This window comes from Lactuca serriola, chromosome 1 (genome assembly GCF_051521515.1).
Source record: "Lactuca serriola cultivar US96UC23 chromosome 1, Lser_US96UC23_V15, whole genome shotgun sequence".
In the NCBI taxonomy this organism is placed as follows: domain Eukaryota; kingdom Viridiplantae; phylum Streptophyta; class Magnoliopsida; order Asterales; family Asteraceae; genus Lactuca; species Lactuca serriola.
Window position 1 is genome coordinate 219,455,455 of NC_136408.1, and position 15,382 is coordinate 219,470,836.

The following is a 15,382-nucleotide window of genomic DNA, read 5'->3' on the forward strand; positions in this document are numbered from 1 at the left end:
CGATTTCAAGGATCTAGATCTAGATCCATAACCAAGGGCATTGATTCAACACCAAGCACCTTCTTTATGATTTTCCTGGCAAGAGTCTCCAACATATCTATTCTCTTGTACAACGTTTTCCCGACTTAATTTTTGTATGATATTTCTATGGATGTTGGTTTTTAGCAATCCATAGCTGGGAAATATGTAGCTGTCTTAGATAATCATATGGAGTAAAGCAAGATCGTTTTTTTTTTTTTTTTTTTTTTTTTTTTTTTTTTTTTGAGATTTATAAAGATTTTGCTTACCGCTATTTCTTTTCCCTGTCTCCGTCACACATCTAAAGCTCTTCTTTTTTTAGCATGGAACCAAGAATCCTTCCATCTTTGGAAGGATGGTGTCTAAAAAGAGTGTTTACAGTTTTTGGTATTCTATCCTTATCCTCTCAGATCTAAGGTAATAACCAATTTCTATATTTTTAACAAATTTTACAGTTTCTTATATATATATATATATATATATATATATATATATATATATATATATATATATATATATATTGTTTTCTTTGAATCCAAAGACGAAGACGAGACCAAGAGATAAGCCTGTACCTATTTTAGCTCTTGCTATTATTTTCCTGATTTTTATTATTCCTATTACTAATGTTTTTAAAATTCTTGAATCTTGATAGGTTATATTATGAACTGAACTACAAAGATAAGAAGAAAACTAGTGCAAAAGTATGACAACCATTTATAATTTTGGTCAAATGCTTTCCTCTTAAGCTTCGGCTCATCGGATGCCAACAATTTTGTTAAGTGTGTGTGTTCTTCTTCTTATGGGTACAAAAAAATAGTGTAGATTTATGTTTTACACCTGTGAGAATGAGTGATTCTTTCTTACTCTTTTTTTTGTGGAAACTACAAACTGTTGGGTTCATTTTGTGTGGGGTTCTCCTTCTTCTTATCCAATGGAGGATGAGCTACCGGAAATTTTCGGTCCAAAAGTACATGAGTCCTACGATTTTCACCCAAAGATAAATCAAGACCAACAAGTTATCCTAAAGACAGGAAATTTTCCGTGTCTGCTTCATCGCATAGTCCTTTAGGTAATTGCTTCACTTTACCTTTTTTCAATCTAATGTTTTGGGGTTCTTTTGTGTGACATCCCCAATTTCACGGCCAGAAAAGACCGATTTCGTTTATGCTTTTTAAAATAAAATCAGAGTATTTCATTAAAAGTGTTGCGGAATTTGTTCCCAAAGTCAAACATGATAAAAATTTATCAAAACCTTGCTTTAAGAAATATATATTTTTATTTCATAACAAAACCTCGGGATGTCATGTTCCGATACAGATCAAAAGCATAAACAAGACATTATAAGCCTTACAACAGTTATTTATAACTAATGGCCTATAATCCAAAATCACTCATCATCATCATCCGACTATGCTCGGGGTCCACTACCTGTAATCATAAAAAGCTGAGTGGGTCAGGCTTGGAAGCCTGGTGAGCATATAGGGTTTTCAACCCACAATACATAAATTTATTATGTTTAAACATCAATCAGTCAACCAATTTACCCCAATTACCCATTCCCGTTATCCTCACGTTACGTCCCTAAAACAACTATCACAAGGAACCTAGCCTAAGGATTTTCATTAGGGGTGACAACATTGCGTTCTCAACAATTTATGTCAAATAAGACAAACACCGGGGTGACAACATTGTTTTCCTTCAACAATTTATGTCAAATAGGCACGAAGTCACATTGTCGCCAAGATTTATCTAATCGGCACGACGTCACATCGTCACCAAGATTTACTCAACAGGAACTAACAACATCGATCCCCACATACTAACTTTATACAGTGATCTTACTAGATCTAACCTAAAGAATCGATATGAACAACTAACTAACTAAACTGCTTCAGAAATCCTCTAGCAGTAAACAAGGATCGATAAAGATATTGAATGAATGGACTAAGTTTAACTACGAACCTTTGTTCGTAAAAGAAAGAACCACAAGACAATTAAGTCAGGGTGTAGTTATCAATGCCTAGGCTGTGGTCTGAATATCGTGAGGTATATAACCCCCAGACGCACCCTATCCAGCATCGAACTTTGCCTAGGCTGTGGTCTGAATATCGTGAGGTATATAACCCCCAGACTCACCCCTATCCGGCATCGGAAATGAAAACACTAACTAATGCCTAGGCTGTGGTCTGAACCCCCAGACTCACCCCTATCCGGCATCGGAAAGGAAAACACTGACTCATGAAGCTCGTCCGATCACTTCACAAAAGAAACGAAGACTCCAAATCTCTTCAAAATAAAAGCATAGGGAAAATACTAATAAAGTACTCCCGTACGCTCCCGTACCCCGACACGTAATAGTGTCAAAAAGAAGAATTAACGGATGAACACATAGTTCAAAAACTCCTAAGGAACATATAGTTCAAGAACACTTTATGAACATATAGTTCAAACATATGTACCGATTACGAGTCTACTAACGTTCCACTGGACTATCTAAAATAGTCTGTGGCCGTTGTCTATACTCTGTTAGATGACTAGATCATCTTAAACATCGATACCTCTCATCACTTTATTTTATCACACACCAACTAACTACCCATGTTCTACCCAACATATTTGTAGATAAAAATATATATACAGTTTAAAACTTGTATAGAATATCAACACAACAGTCACCTCAAATAAACAATTAACATATTTACACGTAACACGTATTTTAAGGTAAATACTTCATATCTATGTGTAAATTGAAAGTGAATATACACTCACTTGATTTGATGATATTCGGGCAGCAATTCGTTTCCTAAAACGATCGTTTTTAATAAAACCGAGAGTTTTATTAAGAAACCGGGCTCTGCGAAAGGTCGGGCTTCGAAACCGAAAAGATAAATTTTCCGGGCTTCTCGGGCACTTCGTGGGGTATTCCGGGCTTTACAATCGATACCGGGGCTTTGCGGGATGTTAAGATGAAGAAAATATGGAGAAAGGGGCTAAAAGTGGCAAAAATCCAAAAGTAACCGGAAACCCTCGCAGTTACCCTTCTATTTATAGGGTCCGAAGTTTGATCCAACGGCTGAGAAGTCTCCGGATCCGACGGCTAAGAGGCTTCGCAGAGGGTCTCGCACATGCCTCGCATGGCTCGCACCTGGCTCGCACATGCGAGGGCTCGCTGTCGGCTTCTAAGTGGACCGCGGCTTGCTGGCGCACCTGCGAGGCTCGGAGCTAGGCTATGCGAGGCTCGGACACACGCGGCAGCTGGGCGAAGCTTCGGCTGGGGAGCTGGCTGCTTCGGATTGGGCCTCCTCCTCGGTCGAATCAGAAGAGGACACGTGGCTCGCATGACTCAGCAGCCTCGGTGACTCAGCAGCCTAATGACTCAGCAGCCAGGTGACTCAGCAGGACACGTGTCACTTTCTAAGCGAGGGTGACGTGGCAATTGTGTGACTATGCGAAATTTCTCGGTTTTCGTGCCAAAACTTCTAAAATCCATAACTTTCGCATACGAGCTCCATTTTTGACGTTCTTTATATACACGCGTAGCTAAAATTACGATCTACAACTTCCGTTTAGACTTCGTCGGCTAATTTTGACTTTAATTTTTATATTATTATTTTTAACAGACCGGGACAGGAAATCCGTTAAAAATTCATAACTTCTTCATCCGACGTCCGTTTTCGTCAGACTTTTTACCGTTGTGCTCCTAATGACGAGACCTTCAATTCTCATTTAGATTGTGTCGGCTAAAAATCACTCGATCTAAAATTCGAGTTTTTAGCTGTCTACTGCTACGCTGAAACTTCGAAAAATCATAACTTCCTCATACGAAGTCAGATTTGGGCGTTCTTTTTATCGAACTTCTTGGTTTAACGAATACTACGACTTTAGTTTAGATTACTAAGGCTAAAAAGTAGTTTATCAAAAACTCACTTTTTACGACATTCAGCACCGTGCCGGTTTTGTCGCGAAACTTCGACAGGTCATAACTTCTTCGTTATAACTCGGATTTCGGCATTCCTTATATCCCCGAAATCCTTGTTTCGACCACTACAACTTTATGTAAAGATATCGGACTTATCTCACACTTTAATTTTGACGCTTATTTTTATTTTTAATTAATTAAACCCTAATAATTAAGCATAAAACACATAATTCACATAAAATTCACATAATTCCTTTTCATTTCTTCTAAATGAGTTACAAAGGTTAACCTAGACCATTATGTCAATATTAATGCCTAGCCTAGAAACACGGGCGTTACATTTTGTGTATTCCAGGTGGTTCAATAGAGTGCTTTGATATTTTAATGAAATAGGGGTTGAAGAATGTGACAACCCGAACTTTTTTTGCTTTATAGATACAGTCAACCAACTCAACTGAGTGTCAAACTCATTAGTACGGAGTGCTAGCCCGGTTAAAGGTCATTCTAAGGAGTTTTGAGCCTAATACACTTAAGGAATAAGTGTTAGAAAGTATATGCTAAAGCCACAGTACCAAATGCATGCCCTAAACTCCATGAGATGGAGTTTACGGCCATAAACATGGAGTTTACAGCCGTAAACTCATGTAGGCCGCAAACTCTCACCCATATATATGGCATTTGGTCATTTCTTCTCATTTCTTCATTCCTTGGCCGGATTTTCCTCATTCTCTCTCAACTATCATCCAACATACTTCCTTAGATATTCAAAAGAGTAAGCATTCTATCCCTTGATTAGTTGATACATCTTATTAACTAGCTACATACATTGATTTGATCCATGGAAATCAGGTTTGTTTAGATCTTGAAGTTTCACTAAGAACACCAAGAATACACACTAGTGTTCTTGGCCAATATCAACCATTTTAAGCTTCTAGATCGTAAGTTTTCTTCCCTATACTTCATATCTAGTTAGAAATAATGTGTAGACACTTAAAATCATCAAGAACACAAGATCGAATGGAGTTTACGACCAAGCCATCTCCCAAGGCCGTAAACCCCTTTTTAGTGGCCATTTGGACCATAAACCCTATAGGGTGCAAGGTAAGTGACCCAGAACTCTTCCTTGATGATTGAAAGACCTTAAACTTCACTCAAACCCATCATGACAATTATTTTATGGCCGTAAACCCCTTGGGGCCGTAAACTCATCAAAAGCCTCATTTGAGGTGGTCTTTCTCATACAAGTATAGATCAGAAGTCCCTAAAGCATCCCTAGCCTTCAAAATCACTCTTAGCCATGTTGACCATGAGTTTACGACCGTAAACTCCCTTGGGCCATAAATCCATGCTAGTAAACTCATGTTGGTGTTATCTACCTTCCTTTGTTGAATCACATGTGATTCCAACACTTGGCCAAAGTGTTTCCTAGTCCCGGAAGGTGTTTCCTTTCATATAGTTGCTTATAAACACTATATTCATGCCAATATGTGTCATTATATATCATTTAGGACTTGTTGTGTCTCGGGACTTCATTCGTGGAACTTCTCATCCTTACACGCATAACCGTTTGAATCACCCACATCAGGTGAGTTCATACCCCGTAAAGCAAAATCCGTTTTTAAAGTATAAAGATAACTTGTTAGTAAAACGAGTCTTTTCAATAACAGTTGAAGTAGAATACTAAGTAAACTATAATGGGTATAGTTTAGAGAGTCAGTTCATACTAGATACAATACACGATAACATAATAAACATAATAAGGTGCTATAGCATGGAACAATTACAGGATCTAACTATACCAATGAATCACTAACGCATTGTTCTAAACAAAAGGTGATAGTTATATTAGGTATACATGATCATATAATCATAATGTGGATGTTCATGACTTGCAATCATTGCATGGGTCGCGTTTGGTTCCCAAAATCTTTTGACAGGGAGAGCATTTAGTATGGGGTCTAGCCATCACATTATACCTTAATACTCAATTTAAGGCAATTAGTACAATAGTAGTCACTTTATACAATACTACAATACTTATATTTTACAAACTACAAACGAAATAGTCAGGTCTAGTACATACAGTAGAAAGGGACCAAAATGCTAACTTTATGATTCCTTAATGTATACATTAAGGGATATATATAAATGGTATCTGACAGATAATAGGATGTGTGCCTTCTGCTTTACTTCCTATTCCTCGTTGGGTTGTGGGCTTAGAGCATATTCACCCAACCTATTATCTATTCGATTTTAGTTATATATATGTTTTGTACACATTAAGTCATCATAAGGGGTACTAGGTATGGGTCAGGTCATAGGACACAAATTCAATGCACAATTTTCTAGTACAAAGCATACTTTTCAAATCATATCTTTCAGTACGCAAAACTAGAAACTTCCCAGTAAAGGGTTTAATCCATTTTATTAAACCAGTGCAGACTTAAAGGACTTTAGGTGATTGACTCTATAATACATTGGTTTATGCGTCATGGTTATACATCATTAATACCCAATAGGTCGTTGGATGTGTGCCTTCCGCGTTACTTCCTGTTCCTCATTGGGTTGTGGGCTTAGGGCAGATACACCCAATTAACTATTTATTCGATATTAAATTATGTATAGCCAGTATAAACTAAGTGATTATAGAAGTAATTACTGTGGTCACTATTTTACTATTACAAATAAGGGTTTTCTTAAAGAATATTTTCATAAATTATAAAGGAACTATTACAATTAACTCCATGAGTAACAAATGAATACACCAAGATTCTATACATCAAGGACCTAACAAACAATGGGATGTGTGCTATCCGCTTTACTTCGTGTTCCTTGTTGGTTTGTGGATTTAGGGTAGATGCGCACAGTCGATTGTTTGTTTACTCCAAGTTGTATATAACTCGTATTCATTTAGTACTCATAGAAAGGATTGTAGAATAATTTTTACGTATCTTTCATCTAAGTAGGAAATATAGGATTTTCTAGAGGAACAGGTGACCTTTTCTAAAAACAGAACTTATAACTTATTTCATGTCCTACTACATTTTTCAACAACTTTTTACAACTTGCATACATCACTAAAATCTTATGAACTCACCAGCTTAATTGCTGACAAACTCCTTTAAATAACTTGTATTCTTAGGAAACTAGTAGACAGGTACTCGCGCTGGGAATTCAGAAGATGGAGCAGTATAGCTTCAAGTCTTGTTTTGTTATTTGTTTATGTACTCTATGTTTGTGAACACATACTTTGTAAACACTTTATTTCTAATAAATGGTTGTTTATTTCTTCGCTTACTATAATGCATGTATTGTGATACTAAACATGATGTCCTCCACCCCCGAACGTTTCTGCCGTTCCGGTTTTGGGGTGTGACAGATTGGTATCAGAGCATTGTTTATAGTGAACTAAGTATATCAACCAATAAAAGATATACAACTATAAATACAATGGGGATTAAGTGCTCTGGATAATGATATATTCTAAGAGTATAATGATAAGTTATAAAAATATACCTACTTTCTTATACATGTATACATACTAGAACGAATATCACAAGGAGAACAGAACTAAAGTATTAAAAGGTTGAACACTGTCATCAAACCTGAGCAGTTATGTAGTCATAGCTAGGGTCAATATAGCTTGATCAATTATATTCATTTGAGATGTGACCAACATGTTTTTGAGAGTGATGTGGTGTTGCAACATTCTTAAAACTTACCTCGCGCCAGTCAAGAATATTCTAGAACAAGTACATTACGTTAAAATACTATAGGAGTATTTTAGGCACTATATAAACAACTTACATGATAACTTACAAGACCCTTATGGATAGGCCTATAATCTTACAATGTATACTCCCAAGGTTTTATATAATTTAGATCTTATAGACTTAGAATTTGTGATCTATGCTTCACTACCATTCCCCATTAGGTTGCGGTTTTAGAGTAGGATCATTTATTCAAAGGCCTATCTAATCTTAAATTATATACAACTTATATACATTGTACAATCATAAGCATGACTCTATAAGGATCATCGCATAAAGTTACCTAAATATCATAGATTCTTTAGTCAGATTCATTCTCGCACAACAAACCCAGACAACAGAAGATTCAAGGAGGAACAAGAGCAAGTTCATAACGTCGGACACGTCACACTAATAAATAATAATCTTGTTAATTTAATGAGCGAGTGGAGACACTACTCACACTATGTGTTAGGATTATTTTCTCTCATGCAACTGGTAACAGTTATGTAGGCAACAAATATTCATTCGAGGATAGTTATTTCAAATTCATAGAGTTTATTAGGTATAGACTCTTTTGTGAATTGTTTCTAGAACCCTGTGGAAATCAGGACTTAATACATCCAGTCTTTCAGCTTTCGTCTTTTATCCACTACTATAGACTCATTTCCTTTCATCTTGTATCCTTTTTAGCAAGATGCCTCCACGAAGATCAGCTAGACACACCACTCCGATAACTCCAATACCTTCTCCACAAATCGATGCGGCAACTCTGAATGACGCAGTAGCTGCGGCTGTGGCAACAACCATGGCTCAGTATCATCCTGCCAGTTCTAGCGGAGGTGGAACACCTGTTCATTCTACTCTCAGTGAGGTCCCTATGCGCTCTAAGGAGTGCTCCTATAAGGTCTTCACCAACTGCAAACCCTTTACTTTAACGAAAATGGTGGAGTCATCGCTCTGATGCGATGGTTTGAGAAAACAGATTCGGTCTTCGAAATCTGTTCATGCCCAGAAGGGATCAAAGTGAAGTTTGCTGTCTGCACCTTCTCCAATAAAGCCCTGACATGGTGGAACAGCCATGTTAAGTCACTGACCCTATCCGTGGCTAAATCAATAGGTTGGGAAAGCCTGAAGGAGTTAATGCTGGAAGAATACTGCGTACGAGGCGAGGTACAAAAGCTGGAACAAGAGCTATAGGAACATACCATGGTTGGCTCAGACATAGTGACCTACACTGACAGGTTTTGCGACCTAGCAACACTATGTCCTGAAATGGTTACTCCAGAGAGTAAGAAGACAGAATGGTACATCTGGGGTCTAGCTGCCCCAACCCAAGGAGATGTATTGTCTTCTAACCCATCCACATTTAATAGCGCCAAACGCCTGGCCCAAAAACTAATTGACCATGGAGTCCGCCATGGTGTAGAAGTCCTTGTTCCTGAGCCATAAAAGGGAGAGGACTATAATCAGAAGACGGGGAACAAGAAGAAGAAGAAGTGAACAACCCAAGAAACCCCGCAAGAAGAACAAGCAAGTACTATGTACGCCGCCACAATGCCTACTGCCCCAGCACTTGCCAGTCGATATGCTGGAACCCTCCCGAAGTGTGGAAAGTTCAACTACCACCACACCGAAGTCTGCCGGGAAATGCAGTGTCTAAACTGCCACAGAAAGGGACACACAGTCCGTTTCTGTAGGGCACCGACTCAACCGATCTCCTAAGTCCCCGGTGTTGAAGAAAACCAAGCCTGCTATGGCTGTGTTGAGGCTGGACACAACCAGAGAGACTGCCCAATAACAAAGAACTCAAGCGCAGACGGACGAATCCTGATGATCACCGTAGGAGAATCAACCCCATAGTCGTCAACGAGCAGTGGTACGTCTTCGATCTAGTAGTTACTTTAAAAATTAATTTATATTATATTTATATAAGATTAAAACTAAGGGGAATACACTTAAACGTAATCTTAATCACTCACATATAGAAATAGGTCACGGTTTTCAAGAGAACTACAATATCCGTTTTAGAGAAGCTATGATGGTTTAGCATATGCATCAGGGTTATGCATAACTAAGATGTTGCAGAATTAGAGTGAGTGATTCCGTCATAATTCCTGTTCCTCGTTGGGTTGTGGATTTGAGGTAGAGTTACTCAGTCGACCGTCTTATTCATCTTAATTATTCATAAATTGTATATGACAGGCGATCGTAGTGGTACCAAGGAGGATCATGATATTAAGTATCATCACCAGTTATCAAAGCACTTTCTTTTGTATGTATGCGCACATAGCGGTACGATACATAGGAGTGTTAACATCAAAGGGAAAACAGAAAGCACAACAACATTTGCAAGGAGTACATTATCGAACACACTAGGAGTACATTATCAAACACACTAGGGATACAACACCGTATAACAGACGTTTCTTTCATTTGGCCAAAACTTTGTTTAGTAAAGAGTCCGTTACTCTCACTCGTTATGAATTGGCGTGGTCTTCACCATACTAAGTTCATATGTTTCTATCACCTCGACCGTCAAGTTCTCGAAACCTTCGTCATTAGTATCGACAGTCCGACCTAAACCACAGTTTTATCTTTCATATTCAAAACCCGAGGTACTTATGCAAAGAGTACTTTGTCCTCCGAAGCCATATCGTCAGATGACCTTAGACCGTCATGAAATACCACTCGTCCAGTAGACCAAGTTCGAGCACAAAGGCTATAGATAATACAACTCACCTATCACTATTCAGTGTATACACGAGGGTCGTATATGATTAGGATTACACAGATCTAGTATGTGTGTTTCCGCCCTATCTCTTGTTCCTCGTTGGGTTGTGGACCTGGGGCAAAGTCGCACATACGACCGTATTACTAACCCTAATCATATACGACTTGTGTACACGAGATAATGGTAGATGGACCAAGTATGAAATCCTATGATGAACACTAGAGCAAAAATTGCTAGGTCTACGAGTGACTATTCTGCAAATCAAAGGAGCACAACCTCGGTAGTACTGTAAGAAAGCTAATTTCGGGACGAAATTCCCTCTAACAAGAGGATGATGTGACAACCCGAATTTTTTTTGCTTTATAGACACAGTCAATCAACTCAACTGAGCGTCAAACTCATTAGTACAAAGTTCTAGCCCGGTTAAAGGTCATTCTATGGAGTTTTGAGCCTAATAGACTTAAGGAATAAGTGTTAGAAAGTATCTGCTAAAGCCACAGTACCAAATGCATGCCCTAAACTCCATAAGATGGATTTTACGACCGTAAATATGGAGTTTACGGCCGTAAACTCATGTTGGCCGCAAACTCTCATCCATATATATATATATATATATATATATATATATATATATATATATATATATATATATATATATATATATGGCATTCGATCATTTCTTCTCATTTCTTCATTCCTTGGCCAGATTTTCCTCATTCTCTCTCAACTATCATCCAACCTTCTTCCTTAGATCTTCAAAAGAGTAAGTATTCTATCCCTTGATTAGTTGATACATCTTATTAACTAGCTACATGTAACGCCCCGAACCGAGCAGGTATATTTCGAAACCCGCCTTCTTTTGATTATTGTCTTTTATAGCCCACGGAGAAGTTATGTTGAGTCCCGGGGAGTTAGGGGCCTAAAGTTGAAACTTTGGGCCAAAAGGGGGTACGCTAAGCGTGCATAAGAGTACGCTGGGCGTAAGCCTATGTACATTGGGCGTAATCGTGTCAGCTAAAAACCCTAATATTCGGAGTTGGGACTATATAAACACCCTTATGGCTCATTCTTTACCCTCACCTCAGCCTTCCTACCTCAGAGAACGCCCCAAAACCCTAGTTTGTGTGTGAAGAGTGAGTTGGTGTGCATCTTGAGCTTTGGAGGGTGGAGTATTGCACCAATAAGCTAGAGGAGGAAAGCAAGGCCTTGGATCTGAAGTTGGGTTGCACCATTAGAGCTCCAGAAGGTAAAAAGATTGAACATTTATGATTATTTACCTTAGATATATACTTTTTAGCTTTATGAAGGTCTTTTGGTCCCTAGATTTCCCAAGTTGATGCATGTAAAGTTATAGACGAAATAAGTTGTCCTTCCAGATGTTTTGAGAGGCCTTAAGTGATAAAAATAAGTTCTTTTTCGCTAAACTTGGTCCATGCATGTGATAAGAAGGTCTTAATGGATTAAGACTATGATTTAAGGACTTTTTAGACGCCCAAAGTGATAAAGTCCGAAACTTTATGATTCTATGTCATATTTGATCGATGTATCTGGAATATGGGTTCAAGAGTTCAACCCATTAAGCACTTATTAAGACTTTGGTAAATCCGCATGTACGCCTCACGTAATATCTGTACGCTCAACGTATGTGGTCAGCAGTCCCAATAATGGTCAACGAGGAACTACGCTACGCCCAGCGTAACTAGGAGGTACGCCCCGCGTACGCTCCCTGTTGGACTTTTGGCTTGTGGGTTTTATGCTTTGGGCCGTTTATGGGTCATTTGGGTTAATCCCTTAATGGGCTATCGATACAATGCTATTTGGGCCATGTTAGACTTGTAGGTTCGTGTAGGCCCAATAGAGTGATGGGCCTAATTTAATAAATTGGGCCAATAATAGATTTGGAAAATTTGGGTCTAGTTGAGTAATTCGTATTCTTTTATCTCTCAGTCGCGGGTGTCAGGCATAGCAGTTGAAGACTCTCAGTTCTATTCTGCACTATTGCTAGGTGAGTTCTCCTCACTATACCAACAGGGTCTACGACACTAGGTCGGTCTCTTGGGATTTATTCCCGGAGTTAGTATGTGTTCCATATTCATGATCAGTTGGATTGGTATCTTGATGGATAGTATGTTACTATGTTTGGCAGTTAGTATAATCTGTGTTTATTGTATGATTATGTGCTATTTATATGTCGACATATATGGATGGGTTGGGTTGAGGCGGTGTCCTGCTTTTTGCGGTTGAGGCCAACATACCCGGAGCGGTCCAGATACGCTGTAGGCCCGTAGGAGGCGGTCCAGTCGTGCCGAAGGCTCGAGAGCGGTCCAGATAAGCTGTAGGCCCGTAGGAGGCGTTCCAGTCATGCTGAAGGCTCAATATGCATGCTGTTAATTATTATTCTTTGTGTACTGGATGCTAGATGTTGGTATTTTGGGGGTAACTCTCTAAGCCTTCGAGCTTACATTTTATCGTTTATTGTTTCAGGTACATCAGTTGACCATGGCAAGGCGAATGCGTGACGTACACATCCCCGTTCTTTTATGATTCTGGATTTCTGGGAACTCTGATATGAAAACATTTTGAAAAAAGTTAGAACTTGTTGATGTTTGAGTAACTTTTAATTGTTTAAAAATGGTTTTTGGAAAGTTTGAATTTCTATATTTTTTTTTGGGTTGTTACAAGTTGGTATCAGAGCCTTGGTTTGAGTGAATTGGAGGAACATACATGTAAATCCAGTCTCAAATCAAGGAGATATTAAAAAAATGATTTTCGAAATAAAAAGGTAATTTAAACGAAGGGGATCATGTGTGTACCGTCAGCCAGAGACAGTAAGTAGACCCCAAAATACTATACTGTTATTTGATGTTATGATGTGTTAGAACCGCATGCTAGAGATAGGCTAGGGATCTTCAGGAATTGCATGATAGAATTGCCTGATTATTTGATGCCTGCTAGCCTAGGGTTTTCCTTATATGAAATTGAAATCAATACTGTAGTTGCTCAGTGTATGCATCATGGCTGTACATAATTAAGATCTTATAGCCTGAGAATGTTTGATTGACCTTATGTTATGTTCTTGTTTGATTGGGAGCTTAGGGTAGGATTGGATATTCGAAAGTCTATGGGGTCCAACGTTATGGATGGCTAGCATACAGTAGTGCTGCAGGGTTGGTGGAAGTTTCATGGATAGGTGGGTTGTATGAGGCCGGGAGGCTGGTTATGAGATATTTAACCTTCTTTTAACAGTGAGGATCGAGCGTTTGCAAGATTATGTATACAGTTGGGGTGTTGTGGTGATACTTGAGACAAATATGGGTAGGTGTGGAAGGTAGTATGGGCCCGTACTACTGAAAGCACATGACCCATACGCGTAGCAAGGAAGTCACAACCCCTAGGGTTGGTTGGGAGTTGGTTCCCTGTTAGCATATGGGTTATTTTAGATCTTTCTGATGTGTTTATTGGTATGTTTTCAGCATGGTGATGACAAGGCGCTTTGGAGCCACATCCGGATCGAGATCAGGGACAGGAGTTGACGGGAAGGGGGAACTAGTACAGCCCGAGGTTGTTGTTCAGTTGGGGACGGATGAGTTGGATGCTAGGATTTGGGAGATCTTGCATTATGAGGTTGCCACTCTGTTTCAGGCATAGTTACTAGAGATGTTCGAGTCTATTAAGACCGCCATGGTGGAGTACTTTGACGAGCGTTATGCGGCTTTGGCTGAGACGGCCGCTGCTGCAGCTACTTCGGCTGTAACAACAGCGAGAGGAGGAGCTGTTCGAGCCTTTCAGTATTGGAACTTCGACAATACGAAGCCCCCGACTTTTGATGGGACTCAGGATCCGATTATTGCTATGATATGGTTGTCCTACGTGGAGGGATTTTTCTTCACGTGTTTGTGCCCTGATAATCAGAGGGTGAGGTGTGCTCTGAACCTCTTGCGGTCTGGGGCAAAGGATTGGTGGAGATTGGTTACTGGATCATATACTGAGGAGCAGCGAGCTGAGATTTCTTGGGGGTCAGTTCAGAGATATGTTCAATACCTGTTATGTTCCGCGGGTGGAGAGAGAGAGACTGGCACAGGAGTTCTTAGACCTGCGACATGACAAGGAGTCGGTGACAGATATTACGAGACTGTTTACTGAGAGGGCGACGTTTTGCCCAGAGTTCACGTCAGAACAGGCGCAGATGACTCACTATCTGTGTATGCTCAAGACGAATATCAGACAGTGTGTCGCGACTCAAAGGTGTAGCGCGTTATTGGAGCTCCAAGAGGCCGCAAGGAGGCGCGAGATGGAGAGTGAGTTGCAGTTACATGAGGCGAGGCAGGCCCCAGGTCAGGCGCAGTTGGCATCGAAGCGCTTCAAGGCCGCATATTCTAGGTCGGGAGGGCAGCAGGCCCGCACTTTTGGGAAGTGCGGGAAGGTTCATTCGAGAGTATGTCGACTGAGTACTGGATTCCACAAATGTAGCAAGGAGGGACATTACGCACGGGAGTGCCGCCAGCCAGCCCCTGCTCCTGACATGAGGATTTGTTATCATTGTCATCAGGTGGGTCATGTGAAGACCCACTGTCCGCAGTTAGCCACCAGACCGGTGTAGGCTCCAGCGCCGGCTACATTGAGGATCACGGATGGGAAGCAGGGTGGTGCAGAGCCTCCGAAGGCTCGTGCATGCACTTTTCAGCTCACTGCCGAGGAGGCCAGAGCAGCACCAGATGTGGTGGCCGGTATGTTTCTATACTCTTTCTTGCTAAATATATATGATTGTTTATTCTAAATTATTGTGGGTACCTATATTAGGTACGTTTTTAGTGAATTCATTGCCTGCCTTGGTATTGTTCGACTCGGGTGCGAGTCGTTTGTTCATTTCCCCGACTCTCGGTAGCAGACTCGGTCTGCCTTTATGAGAGCTCGAGCGTTCGTTATTAGTCTCTATTGCCAGTGAGCTTGGGGTTTCTGCTT